The following is a 13736-nucleotide window of genomic DNA, read 5'->3' as shown; positions in this document are numbered from 1 at the left end:
TGAATTATGGCCCAGGATTTTTCAGCTCTTATACATGTATCCTACAAGATTCTTTACTAGATCTAGCCAAGAATCCCAAAGGACTGGGATTAAGGACATGGCCATGTGGGCACATGGAGCTCCAGCTACAATGTCTTCACCACTCCTATTCAAGCCATGCAAACAGTTTGGCAATGATGCACATTAACCAGCTCCTGGCACTGGACTTGTCTCAGTGGGGAGGAGAGGTGCCCCTGCAAAATATAAATGCAGACTGTTTTCATTACCCCCCACCTCCTTGCACTAGAACAGATAGCCGTTCCTTCACACACAGGCTGTGGAGAGAGAGGAGAGAGCAGTTGGTTTGCAGCAGCCACAAGGAAAGTGCCATCTGCTCTTTCAAAACAAAATTGCTTAGCAGGTCCTCAGTTTCATTTCCTGCAGTGTTAAACTCCCCTGTTCATCTTAAACACTGTACAGCACAATACACTTTAGGATATGCATCTCCACCCCTGAATATGGATTATTTTTTTTTAACTAGAGATTTTGCACAGCTTTCCAGTGTCAAAGGCTTTCAATATTGTTTGAACAACGCCATAACTTTCTTCTGTAGTTCTTGTTTATTTTTCTCAAAGTGAATGAAGGAAATATGTTTAGAAATATAAGGATTCAACATGAGACATCCATCACCAGTAAAAAAGGAAAAGGTTCTTTCTTTGATATGTTGAAAAAATAGAACAACTGGAATAACAGGTCCAAATAAGGTAATCCTAATGTACTGTATCTCTTTGAATGCCACTACTGAACGCCCATTTACTAGTGGCATCAAATCCATTTTAAGAAGGACGTTGTCTTATGGGGATTGTGCCCAAATTATCTGTGGTATGATTTAAATTGTGTTGGAAGTTTTGTCTGATTACGACAGGGATATGTCTGTATACACATTTATTGCATGAATCTTTAGCTCTTTTCAGATAAAAACTGTACAGCAGTATTTACAATATGACCCTCTTTTTTGGAGTATATCTCTCAAGAAGGAACAGTTATCTCTTGGTCTTGGCAGGGAAAATGACCAATGTGCTCCCTAGTCCCTGTTCCTTCTGAACAAGGTTTGCAGCTTTGTGAGCAACAGAGCTTTTGGATGGAGAAGAAGACAGATTGACCCCTGCTTGCGGCTTTGGGATGCTCTAATCTGAATCAGCATTTTCCCATCACAGCAGTTCTATAGCAGGCCACACTGAGCTAGTCTTGGCCCTATCAATGTAGTTTATCTTGCACCTTCTCTGCATCTGTAAAATGACCTCCTTGATGGATTGGGGACACCCATGTGAGTAATGGGTCTCTGAACACTAGCATCACCTGCTTGGTATCCATTGCTTCACTCTCTGGGGTGCACTGAGCTTCATCCCATGAATCACCTGCTTCTTCGTATTTAGAGACATGCTGTCAACATGTGTATGATTTGGTAAGACATCAGAACAGTCTTAAAACATACCTGGCAATACATTAGACCAGTGGTTTTCAAACAAGTGTCCAGGTATCTCTAGTGGTTTTAGTAATTGTCCAATGCAACCATAAAATCAAAGAAAAATGTGCTGCTTCCATGTGTAGTAGTGAGTACAATAAGCACCCTTATGCTCTGACACATCTTAACATGTTAAAAATTGGGGTCCACATTGTAAAGGGCTTCTCTCATATTGTTGTTATATTGAGTTATATTAATGCTTAGATATGATATTTAGATAGATAACGTTTAGATTAATGTTTAAATCTGAGCCTTGACCAAAAACACATTATTAACCATGTGTGCATTACCCTGTTTCCATTAGTAAGAAGGAAAAAAACTGGTGGCACATAAAATAAACTTCTAGCAGGTGTATAATTTACAAATGGTAAATTATTGGATGGATTCAAGTTTCTTTTGAATCTGTCTGTAAGTCTCCCAGCAAAGCAATTTACTCTACAGGAATCTTATTTGTAAAAACAGGAATATCATGGAGAAAATAAGCAGTAATGAAGTCAGTAGTAGGCAGAGGCCTAGAGGTACATCACTCACTGTGCATGTGGGTCACAGATTTCCCCCACACTATGATTATGTGTAATATACCTCCTCACCTGCCATAATACTGGGTCTGATAAGACACAGATATTGTGGTGTGATATCAACTGGTAATACAAGAAAGTAATGTTCCAACTTATACCTGAGCTATTTTTACTTTACCGGGTGGAGTGCATGTGAAGAAATAACACATCAGATTCCAAGTGTCTTTTATGAAGGATATGCTCCACTTTTATCTTGTCAGGTTGCTAGGCAACCCTGCTTTACAAAACTCTCACTTCCCTCCCTAATCTGCAAAATTATGCTTTGCCAATTCCACTCAGTGTGCACGGCTTATCCTGTACTGAGAATATTGTCTTCTTCCCTCACAGAAACACATCCTAGAGTACTACTGCTGAGAATGAGCTAATACTCTCTATTTTGAGTAATTGCATTAAATTTTGTAAGTAATGCTGTCTTAATCAAGTGAGGATGGTCAGCTGTTCACTCAGTGGTCATGGCCATTGTTAAGAAGATTTCTTGTCTTTTTGTAAAATCACAGAAACAGTGTTGATTTTTCTTAATGACAATTGGTACATTAAATTATCAAATCATTCTCATAAATTTCGTGAACTAACCTCACTGGTGAAATTATATAAATTCAGAAATAATTACCAGAGTCTCTAAGGGGTGGGCTCAGTTACCAAACAGCTGAAAACAGAATATTTGCTGAGAAGCTTACACATTCAAAGCAAACAGGATGTGTCTTAATAACCATTTTTGAACTATGACCAGACAGGACAAAATGAATCAGAGACAACATTTTTCACATGTTGTAATATCCTTAATAATGTAGAAGTAGCAGGCAAAAAAAAAAAAAAACATCCCTTCTGTTGATAAGAGGAAAAGGAGAGTGCTTCTTTTAAAAAAAGGTTAGATCTGGTACCTGTTGAATTCAGATTTGCAAAGGCTATTTCACATCTGAATTGTGATTCATTCTAAAAGCAAATTATCTTTGATTAGGAGCCAAATGCGATATTGGACAAGTCAGAAGAGAAAGACCCAAGATTGTTTCAAAACTCTTTTATATTTCTTTTCAGGGCAAAACCATCAAAATTGTTTTTTTGGAAACAAAACTAGTTGGTAAATCAGCATTGATTAATTGTGCCTTGAAAATAAAAGCCCTTCTTCCATTGAGCTGATTTACATATATTGACTAATAATTGAATTCTATTCAAAGTAACATCTATTTAGCAAGAATATTCAAGCAGTTGATCAAAAGAGAGTCTTTCCTGTAAGGCAACTGATTAAAATACAAAAGTCACATTTATCATTTGATAAACCTCAATGCAATTATTTTGAAACGTTACAGAAGGTCCTGGGAAACAATGAGGTCACACACCCTATATAAAAGTTAATAGAGATGTCAGGAGGCCCAATATTTCTTGCAAAAGCAGATATAGGAGTGGAGCCCCCTTAATCTGACCTTTTCCCCAGAAAAGTACATCAACTTCAAAAACTGAATTTTATAAGTGAAAGGTCATGGCAGTTACTGCTGGTGAGAATCTATAAAATACATCATATGCAGTGGACATTTTATGTCCCCACTATCTCTCATTTTCAGTGATTTAGATTTTTTCCCACACATCAGTGGACAGGGCACAAGCCTTTTGAACATCAGAGAGTTGTAGAACTTCATGCAGAAAATAATGAGATAACCTTACTAATACCAATACTTAACTAAGCACAAGCACAGGCAACATGTTCAGACAATCCCAGGCAAATCACAGCTGTCCACCCCATCCAACTGTATATCAGGGATGGGAAACAGTGGGGCTCCTGTATAATCTTGCTGTGAAACATTATGCTAAGATTGTTCATAGCCTGAAGGGTGACAACAGGCCTAAATACACATTTAGAATTACATTTGCTCAAAAAATAAATCCTTTCTAAATCCCTAAGATGAAGAAAAATATCATTGCCACAATATTTCAAGCATTTTTCATTGATACTGAACACAACTATGATTCAAGGAACTTTAAATTTTGTCTTATAGCTTTTTTACTAAAACATGTGAGAATGTAGTTTTAAAAAAATTTGCTTTTGTCACATTTCAATCCTGCGTCTTTTATAAAGAATTTTACATATCTAACAGAAAGTGTTGACATTTTTTTGGTTTCCATTGTAGCTCATAGGGTTACGAAGCACAGTATCCTTCAATTTTAACAAAAATCCTATTTGCAGCTAATGTTAAACTTAAAATGTATACAAAATCATCTATATAAGATGCTTTTTTATTTAATCGTTTCAATGCGACAGAAATATTACAAACTGTAAATTCTGGTAAAATTAAACATCGCAATATTCTTAAATATTCAGTGTAATGATCTCGATGAAACACAAAAATTGAAAAATGTAGTGAAAACAAATGTTATTTATAGAATTATTTATTAGAAATGATAACTATAATTATTGTAGAATACTATTTAGTCGTATCACTCCAGACTAACAGGAATTATACTGTATATCGTGCCCTCTGAATTATAAAAGACCCCAAATGAGAGGGAGGTTGTGACTTCCGAAGCCCTCCACTTTGTGAAAATAAGCGGATATGACCTCTGACCTCAGGAAAGGCTAAAATGTCCGTTACTTCAAAGATTTAAAGTGGCACGCGTCCTTCTCAGGATTTGCGAATAAATAAATGGCATTGGCAAAATCTGGAATAAAGTATTTCAGAATAACTTCAAATCTTCAGAAAGGTAAGTCTTTATTGAGGAGTACAGCTGTCCTTCCGATTGCTATGCTACTGAATGGGCAGTAAGGAACTTAATTGTTCAAGGTTCAAGGGAGCTGGAGGAAAACGCTACGTTTCTGTTCGTAATGAACAAGCATATCTGTCGTATTATAGGCTGTGAAACTCGAAAAAAGCTGCAGGTGTTTTCTGAAAGCTAGACTGTCTGCAGTCTGTCAAATTCCCAGCGCACCAAGATGGCGGCTTGGTGGTGTGTTTTTCCTTGTAAAGTATATTCTTGCACAGCAATTAATATTTTATGAGACTACAACAGCTTAATAAGTTTCGGAAATGACAGCTTTACTCGGTTTAATGGAGGACCTATAAAATCCCATCCCTTGGTGTTAGACGCTATACAGTTGTTGGGCGTGCTGGGGTTACACTAATTCAGACAGCTTTAACGGGATTATAACTCATGGACGTGTTACCTAATTGATTTACAGGCGTAATGCAATAGTCTTTTCACTAAGACGGTAACCTAATTAAGTGAAGTGTAGCAAGGTGGCTAATTAATTTAAGGTCAAAGGCGCTATGGTGCGTGGTGAAGGATTCTTCTCTGTCTGAAAGTAATTTTCCTGGAGCTATCTAAAGGTCTCATGCTGGATCTGAACCCGTAACCTTCTGGTTATAAGGATGCGTTCGGGGTACCGAGCGCTATACGCTAGGCCGCCTTGCTGGCTTGGCTTTGTCTTTGAGCGTTGAATGGAAAAGACAGTTCAGCGCATCCCATGTTAATGTAAATTACCTTAACCCCCCCAACGAGGTGTTGAGCCCGGCACTCTAAAGACAAAACGCGTGGGGCGAGATGCTGAAAGGGATACACTGTAATTAGTTGTATGTGGAGAGTATAATGTTTTTACACTATGTTTTGCTTCAATCTGTAGTGAAATAGCATCTGTGCAGCTCAAAAAGATTTCTGCTGCTGCTTATCGGATTGTCGAGACAACTTGCAGGCCAAAGACAGCGCACGGATTTTAAAACGAAACGAAGAGCGACAGTGGATGCGCTTGTGACAGAGTACTTTACAGTCATCTTAATAACTGCCTGGATCTTATCGACACAATGTCGTCCGACCCCAGAGCTTCAGAGCTTAACACGCTGGGCGAGTGACGAAATGAGTCTATCCTTCGCTCTGGGGTCCGATTGTCACGAAAAAGCACAGATCCGTCATCATAATGACTCATTTTAGTTAATAATTAGCATGTACATGTTCTTTTACTTTTACACGTTACCTCATGTTAACAGCTGTGATTCAAAAACACCATAGCATACCGTGAATTGTCTTCAAGGTCACACCAGCCCGCAACTCATTAATAATGAAAGGTAGACATGTCATTCCAAATACACTCAGCAGTATGTACCCAAAGAGAGAGGAAAATATTGCAACGGTCTAGCACTTTGCATAAAAGGAATGTGTTCTTGTTTTACGCGGTTTCTCAACCGATTTTAGCATCAAGGTAAGCGCGATCCATTGATGATAATGCTGCTCTTTCAAAACTAATACTTCTCGAAACTATCAATGCTCAGCCCATCTGTAATATTACGAGATCAAAAGTAAAGATCGTCGTGACGGCTCAACTACAGGGACGCATTGACAAGTCTCTTAAATAAGGCTACGCACACGGAGAAAGCACTACTTCTTTAGACAAGGTGATGCTGAGCCCTGGTTACTTAGCAACAGGGGCGAGATCCGGACAATAACATCCGAGATTAAAATAGACATCGTTTCATGTCTTTTTTTTTACGAGAAACAAATACATAAATACAGAACGATGGCGACACACCGTTAAGAAATGCGATGATAGACGGGCTGATTTCTCGGGTAAAGCTACAGTGCAAGAAACGTGCGATCGTTCCTCTCCTAAGTCTTCCTTACCTTATCCGTAGTTGGGAAGGTTATCCCTCTGATTTGTTAATATAGAAATAATGGCGGAAATTAATAAGAACGAACGAAAAAGAGCGAGCTGGCTCCGCGAGAAGTCTGCTTACACACAGACATCAGCTTGGCGTCTGGTCTCTGTGCACACACAAGGATGCAAAAACATCACAGCAGCGATTCGCATGCAGAGAGCCGAGCGTAGAGTCTGACGCAGAAGCCTGGCTGATCACATTGCCTGGTTATTAATAGCTAATAATAGCTCAACTTATTCCCAACTATTTTTTAACATGGAAAACACGTTTGCTGTAAGATATCTCTTTTAAAGGGATGAATACAATATTAAATCTAGGCCAGTGTATTTAAGAGGAGCGCGTCAGAGTTTTTTTTTTCATTGCAGGTTATAGCACAAGACATATGGACTATATATATATTTCCAGAATCCTATAAGGGGGTGGGTCATTACAGAAGAGTAACACTGAACCTGACGCAGGTTTGACTCACTCGACAACAGACGTCAGCGGTCGTCGCCTCTTTTGAGTCTTCTTCCCGCAGACCTGAGATAAACCGATAAATATTTATATTGCTTACAAAGGCGGTGAGACTGTGGTGAGAGTGGGAGGGGACACGTTTCTCAGCGAGTTTCCATTTCTATGACCGTTTTTCTATTTTGTTTAGATTACATAAACCTTTCCCATCTTCACCCTTCATGTTTTTACCAATGAAAAATACATCGAACGTCAACGCCTGGGAGTTCGCTAAACTCACGATTTCCCATCAATAAGCTCAGCCTGCCTTTTTTTTAGCGTTTTTTCGTAACCTCCTAAACCCACCTCACTCTGGGGCAGGGTTGGAAACGAGTGTTACGCATGATCATATTAACAGTGCATGTGTTAACAGGTGCCGTGCTCTGATCCCAATTGCTCACGCTTCGGGGTGTTAAACACGCCCTGAAGGTCGGAAGCTCAGGTGTGATTAAAGACGTGGATGATGCTCTGTCGCCCTAATAGTGTTTACATGTGTTTGTATGGGGGGAGTGGGGTCACTGGAGATCTTACACCTTGTTTCGAGTGGAGAAACTAGTGTTCTTATAATGTTCGTGTTTATAACGCTCCTATAACTACTTACGTAGTGTTCCATTTTAATTAAGGGCCCTTAATTAAAAAATAATAATAATTCCGAATCAAATTAGTATGGCGATGCTTGGAAAGGTGTATCTAAGAGAGCTGCTGGTAAATATAAAACAGAATGCCTCAGCAATGAAACAGCCCTCAGTCCGACATGTTTAAGAGAACTAGAAACGAGAAACGATGACTTAATAAAGCGTCATGCTTCACTTTTGTAGCTTACTATGGGGCATATTTGACTAAAAGATCTGAATCGACCGTAAAACTAGTAAAGGTGCTGGTCAGAACAATTATATTTCTCTTTTCGGCGTTTCTGAAGCGGCTTTTTAAAAAAAACAAACAAACGCTTGGTTCCCTGTTCCGATTGTTAATGCAGAAACCAGTGAAACGAAACTATTTTTTTTTGCGCGACAATATTCGTTTTCGGTAGCGTGTTTTAATGTCTTAAGGCAAATTGTAATTAAGACGTTGGGTAGGCAGCATGACTTTCCAGCTCGCTGTTTCAAGAGCCCATAAATCACTTCTCCTCTTAAAAGGCTGTATTCGTACAGCAGCAAATCTTAACAATCTACTCCTTTTTAGAAATCACTGCAACTCGCGCCTGACACCATTAAATGTCTCTCCTTTGATTTATATTTTTGTCTTCCTGAACAGGAAGGTAACTTAAATGTTGCACCAATGCTGTCCTGATATGTGTATGTGTTTAAACACATCGGTTGCTTCATATCTTCAATTCTCTTTTGAATGTACGAATGAATAAACCACTGAGGCCTTGAGCACCCAGTTCAGCACCCCCTGCTGCGGACAGCGACAGTGGCGTCATGTGAAACAATAGGAAAGCTTGAAAAAAGAAGAAATACAAAATACTACCAACTCCGGGGCATAGTGTGCAGAATCCTAAAACCGGCGATTTTCCCTCATAAATGAAAGTAGTCCCTTTGCATATATATACGTTTGCTGCAAACTGCTTAAAGCGTCTTGTAATTCTCGTTTAATTCGAACTCATCGAATTATCTACCACTGATCAAACGCAAGAAATATTCGTTGCCCTAATAAATATTCACTTAAATAATAAGTAATAATAATAAGTATCAGTAACTAGCCAGATTAATATAATATATCATTGGTTCAGAATCAGGGAGGGCCCAGCCTATGTTAACTACAGCAAATTTAATCATTCAACAATGCAGTGTTCACTATGTATTGCTTTAAATGGGCTATTAATCTTTACAGTATGCATGAGTGATACAGATATTTTAAAGTAACACACAAAGTCACTGAATGGGGAACTGTCTTTCCTGTCTTATGCTGTGTTTACTCCATCCTTTCTAATGAGATTGCTGTAAATTGCACCCACTATAAACCAGAAAAAGACTGAGCCTGATTGCAGTCCTGACTTTGAATGGACAGCTCAGAAGAACCAAGGCTGCCAGCAGGAGCATTTTGTATCTCAAGGATATACTTTTCCTTAAACACCACCTAGGTGACAGAGCAACTGCAAATCATTGTTGTGAAAACGTAACAAGGATGCATGTGGGAGGCATTGCATAAATAGCACACTGGTTTTCCCAGAATAGGTTCCATGTGTATTCTCTTTGGAGGAGCAGGGTGTACAGTGAGTGATGAGCATTCTCTTCCCAGTCTGAAATAAAATGTACTGTGTGTTCTAATCATAAATCCATTCTTTCTAAAAGGTCATGTAAAATGCAGCGGTGTTATGACATTTTCTGTGGTGACAATATCAATCTTATTTTTGATCATTAACACTAGGATACATGAAAAATAGCTGATCATAATCGTTCCATGATAGGGTTGCTGTACAGGTGTCCTTTCTCCTTTACATTGCAGGAGCTTTGCTGCAAATTGCTTAGCATATTAATTATTTGATCTTTCATACTACAGATTTTTATCAGGTTTGTTGTATCATGGCAGCTGTGCACTGTGGGGTTCAGCAATCGTCAGAGCTCTGGTATCAAACTTCATCATGCAACAATGCAGTTTTCACAATGCATTCCTTCACATGGGCCAGCTAAGTTCATAACCGTAAGAAAAACATTACGTGCTGATGCTTTTGATTGCTTTTCCTCATTATCTGGAAATATGTGAGGACAGCTAGGCTAACAGAGGCAACCTGAGTCTCTGACTGGATGATCATCAAAAGTGGATCCTCAACCAGACTGCAGCTTCTACTCTCCACCTCATCTTAAAACAAATAACATCCTTTAAATCAGTCTATGGTGATACACTGTACAAAACTGTAACTCAAGGTTTTGCCATGCATTTTACTATGGATTTACTTTGCATTTTCTATGTTTTCTCATGTTTAAATTAGACTTAAATAGTACCTCTTTGTTTTACAAATGCTTTTACTGTGACACCATAATTGTGCATAACGACTGCTGACACATTGCCTTTAACGTGGCAAACATTCATATTCACAAGTCCCAGTTCCTCTATGAATGAATGTTTGAATATGAATGTTTGCCACGTTAAAAGCAATGTGTATTTATGCACATTTGTGACAGACGATGCTTGAGGAAAGCTCTAAGCATCATCAAAGACCCCACACATCCCAGCTACAGACTGAATGACCCTCTACCATCTGGAAAACGGTACCGGAGCATTCGGGCCCGGACTACCAGACTCAGAGACAGTTTTTACCCCCGCACTATCAAACTACTAAACTCCCAGCCTCTCTCATTCTCACCTCACCTCTCACCTACTGTATGATCTGAACCTCACAGTGCCTTCTTTCTTACCAAAAACTCACACATTGAATGAAATCTACCTCTACCTTACATGTCAAAAAGCTCACTCCCCATAATTTCTATCCTTTCATTTCATTCTGTTGATCCATGTTTGTGCACATCTGATGTTGTTTTTGCACATTGCCTGTTGCCTTTTTGTTGTTTTGCACATTGCCTGTTGTTGTTTTTGCACACTGCCTGTTTTCTCTGTCTTTCTTTTATTCTACAATTGTATTGTATTGTTGTTGTTTTTTTGTACTGTTGTAATGTATTGTCCAAGAGCTAGCTAAATAGCATTTCGTTATACCGTATACCTGTATATGAGTATAATGACAATAAACTTGAACTTATTAAAATCTGATCGGAAAACATTCAGCTTTGCCAGTGCTCCCTGTACAGGTACATCCAATCCAGTGGTTAATGTTGAAGCAGCCTTGTTCTGTGTGGATTCGGTGAGAAAATGGCAAATATGAGTGCTTCCTGAATACTGTCTATGAACTGTGTAGTATTGCTAATAAAAGAAATCTGAGGGCAGGGGAGCCACTGTGGCCCTCTCTGCGGGGTTGCCTCGTGTCTGATCCGTGCTGTGGCAGAGGACCGTGCCTGGACGCGCAGTGAGAGCGAGCGGCACACTCACATGTGATTCACCTTGGAAGGGCCTGCTGCTGGGATCAGTTGGCATGGCAACTGTGGATCATATGATAGTCATCCACTCACAGAGTTTTTCCTTCTTTCTCCCCCTCTGGTTCTAAAGCAGTGTTATGAATGGATTTTAAAGGCCACGCAGCCAAATACCAGCAGATTGTTTTTAAAAAAATGCCAGCTTTTCTCTGTTGGCATTTAATAAAATCTGCCCTAGGCGCTGAGTGTTTTCTTGTGGGGTTACACTACACTGATAATCGTTGTTGCATCCATGCATAGCAACATGTTTGTGTTCAAACTCACTTTGTGCATAAGTAGTGTTATGCATTTTACACATATATTGGCATGATTATGAATGTATAAAATTTACATTTATTTCCATCATGGGACAAAAGATTGTATCTTATATTTTCAAGCTTATAGAGGAGTATTCATTTCTTACACCATTTTTGTAAATACCTATCTATACCTTAGATGCCAGTTGAAATACTTGAGGCATTTTGTATTTTTTGCATTGACACAAGTATTTTTATTATTGCATGTTTTAGTTGCAAAGGTTTATTACCATAAGCATAAACACTTGTCTTTTCTTCAGTGAAAAGAAGGTTTGAGACACAGAAAGATTGTATGATCATTACAGTTACAAAATTTACTGATCACAGATGACAGTCCAAACTCTCTCGAGCTACAGTCTGCACAGTTTATTCATCGAACCACGAAGAAGTCTGTTATTTTGATGGAATAACTGCATAACTGGATGACGTAAATAAAAAAGCTTGAAGATAATGCTTGTATGATATTTGCTTTGGGTTTATGTAATGTATATAATCCTCAGGCTGAAATAAGGCACAATATGCAGATCTGTATTTGTATGAACGTGGAGCAATTATGTCTGTGTGTCAAATGGAAGGTTTGTACTGCTGATGAAATTCCACCATAAATAGATTAAAAAAAACCTTTGATAATCCAAAAACATATTTGCCTTCCGAAATAACATTTTGCAAGCTGAAAAGTACATTTCCCTTACATTTACAGGAGAATGATACAGATGGCTGTTTTGTTTTTGAATTTCTCCAGTTTCTGTTGTAATCCTCTTTAAATCCCATGTTAAAGTGAGGTTTGCAAAGACCCTCAGCTGTCAGATTGCCAAACAGGGCTGCAGGAATACATTATGATCCTGTGGCACGACTATGGAGTGCCAGTGTAGAACTGTAGAGACTTCAGAAAGAATCATACAGCAGCAATGCACTGTATTTCTCAGTCACTTTGAGAAACACTTATTGTACAGCACTCTGTTCTGAACTAGTTTCATAGCATGAAATTCCTTCAGGTTTAGTACCAAGAGCATGAATCTATCTACAGTAAAGGTAAAGTATTTTATGAGTAGGAGCCACGGTGTTCTGCTGGTTTGGACTATGATTCAGCAGCATGTTTCAGGAGAGTCCTTGAATCTTTGTTTTCTGAATTGGAATCCACCCACTTCAAAAATGCATCATTTGGCTCTGCTTCTTCTAGGCAATGATATCTATTTTCTAAAAAAGTCAAATCTCTTATCTTATTGAATCGTTCAGCTAAACAATTTCCCTTCTAGTTTGTGCTTCTCACACGGCAACACAAGGATTCCAATAAGTCCAGATAATTAGTTTGTACGTTATTTTGTTAGTTATATTAGCAGTGGATGATTACACTATCATAATTTAAGAAATCATTTACTGTTTAACCAATGACGATTCTGTGAAATTAATATTTAATTTACATTTCTGATGTATCAAGAGCATAAAGTTCATAGTGAAGAATGGTAACGTAACGATCTACTAGAATAAATATTTGATTGGGGGGATTTGTGTTCCCCATCACAAAGCTGTGATTTCATTAAGGTGAATTTCAGGACATTCATTTTGTGATATATTTATTTGTTGTACTATACTTACAGTTTTTCTTTATATACTATGTATCAACACATTTATATGGATGGTAGGTGGATTGGTGTCAGAAAGTATTTCTTCCCAAAAACCTACCAGGGAACATGTTAACTAGGAAACAAAAAGGGTCATGAGAAATTGTTTAATCTGAGGATCTCATTCTGTTATTTCTTGAAGGATCTCAGGCAAGCTGCCTCCAAACCCAACACAACCCTTTACGTGAAGAAGGGTCTCCTGTTCTCAGTCCTGCTCATCCTTTCTCTGAGCATCCTCTTGTGCTCACTGGTCCTCATTTAGTTGCTGACCATAATGTCCACATTGTCAGCTCCTTTCAGCATTTTGAAGGCTTGTGGCAAGTCCTCCCTCTGCCCACGACTAAAGAGATTCAACCATATGCTTGACAGTTCTTTCAGTCGCAGATTTATTTGGGCTGCTCTCCTGTTTTGTTACTGACGGAGGTCTTGACCAAGTCTGTAACTGAGCTAATCGATCAGAATGCCCCACAGAGAAAGGTGAAACCTACAGCTTCCACACCACCCCCACTGATGCTGCTACCATTGCAGTCAATGTCTTCTATCGACTGACTTTCAACAAGGCATCTCGCTTGAAGTCAG

At 38.7% G+C, this 13736-nt stretch overlaps 1 protein-coding gene and 1 long non-coding RNA gene across 11 annotated transcripts in view; one reads left to right on the top strand and one right to left on the bottom strand.

Moving 5' to 3' along the window:
• slc6a17 (solute carrier family 6 member 17) overlaps nucleotides 1-7065 on the bottom strand; it is a 32847-nt gene extending 25782 nt beyond the window's left edge. Inside the window, exon 1 of the mRNA XM_015342741.2 lies at nucleotides 6685-7065. The gene's annotated coding sequence lies outside the window, so the exon portion shown is untranslated. The remainder of the gene's footprint in view (nucleotides 1-6684) is intronic.
• LOC107076859 (uncharacterized) overlaps nucleotides 4565-13736 on the top strand; it is a 29371-nt gene continuing 20199 nt past the window's right edge. For all 10 annotated transcript variants that reach the window (XR_001477982.2, XR_011189671.1, XR_001477983.2 and 7 more), the window contains exon 1: nucleotides 4565-4776. This is a non-coding gene — a long non-coding RNA (uncharacterized lncRNA). The remainder of the gene's footprint in view (nucleotides 4777-13736) is intronic.

The sequence above is a fragment of the Lepisosteus oculatus genome, chromosome 5 (assembly GCF_040954835.1).
Source record: "Lepisosteus oculatus isolate fLepOcu1 chromosome 5, fLepOcu1.hap2, whole genome shotgun sequence".
Lineage (NCBI taxonomy): Eukaryota > Metazoa > Chordata > Actinopteri > Semionotiformes > Lepisosteidae > Lepisosteus > Lepisosteus oculatus.
Note: the sequence above shows the minus strand (reverse complement) of the source record. Positions and strands in the feature narration are given on the sequence as shown.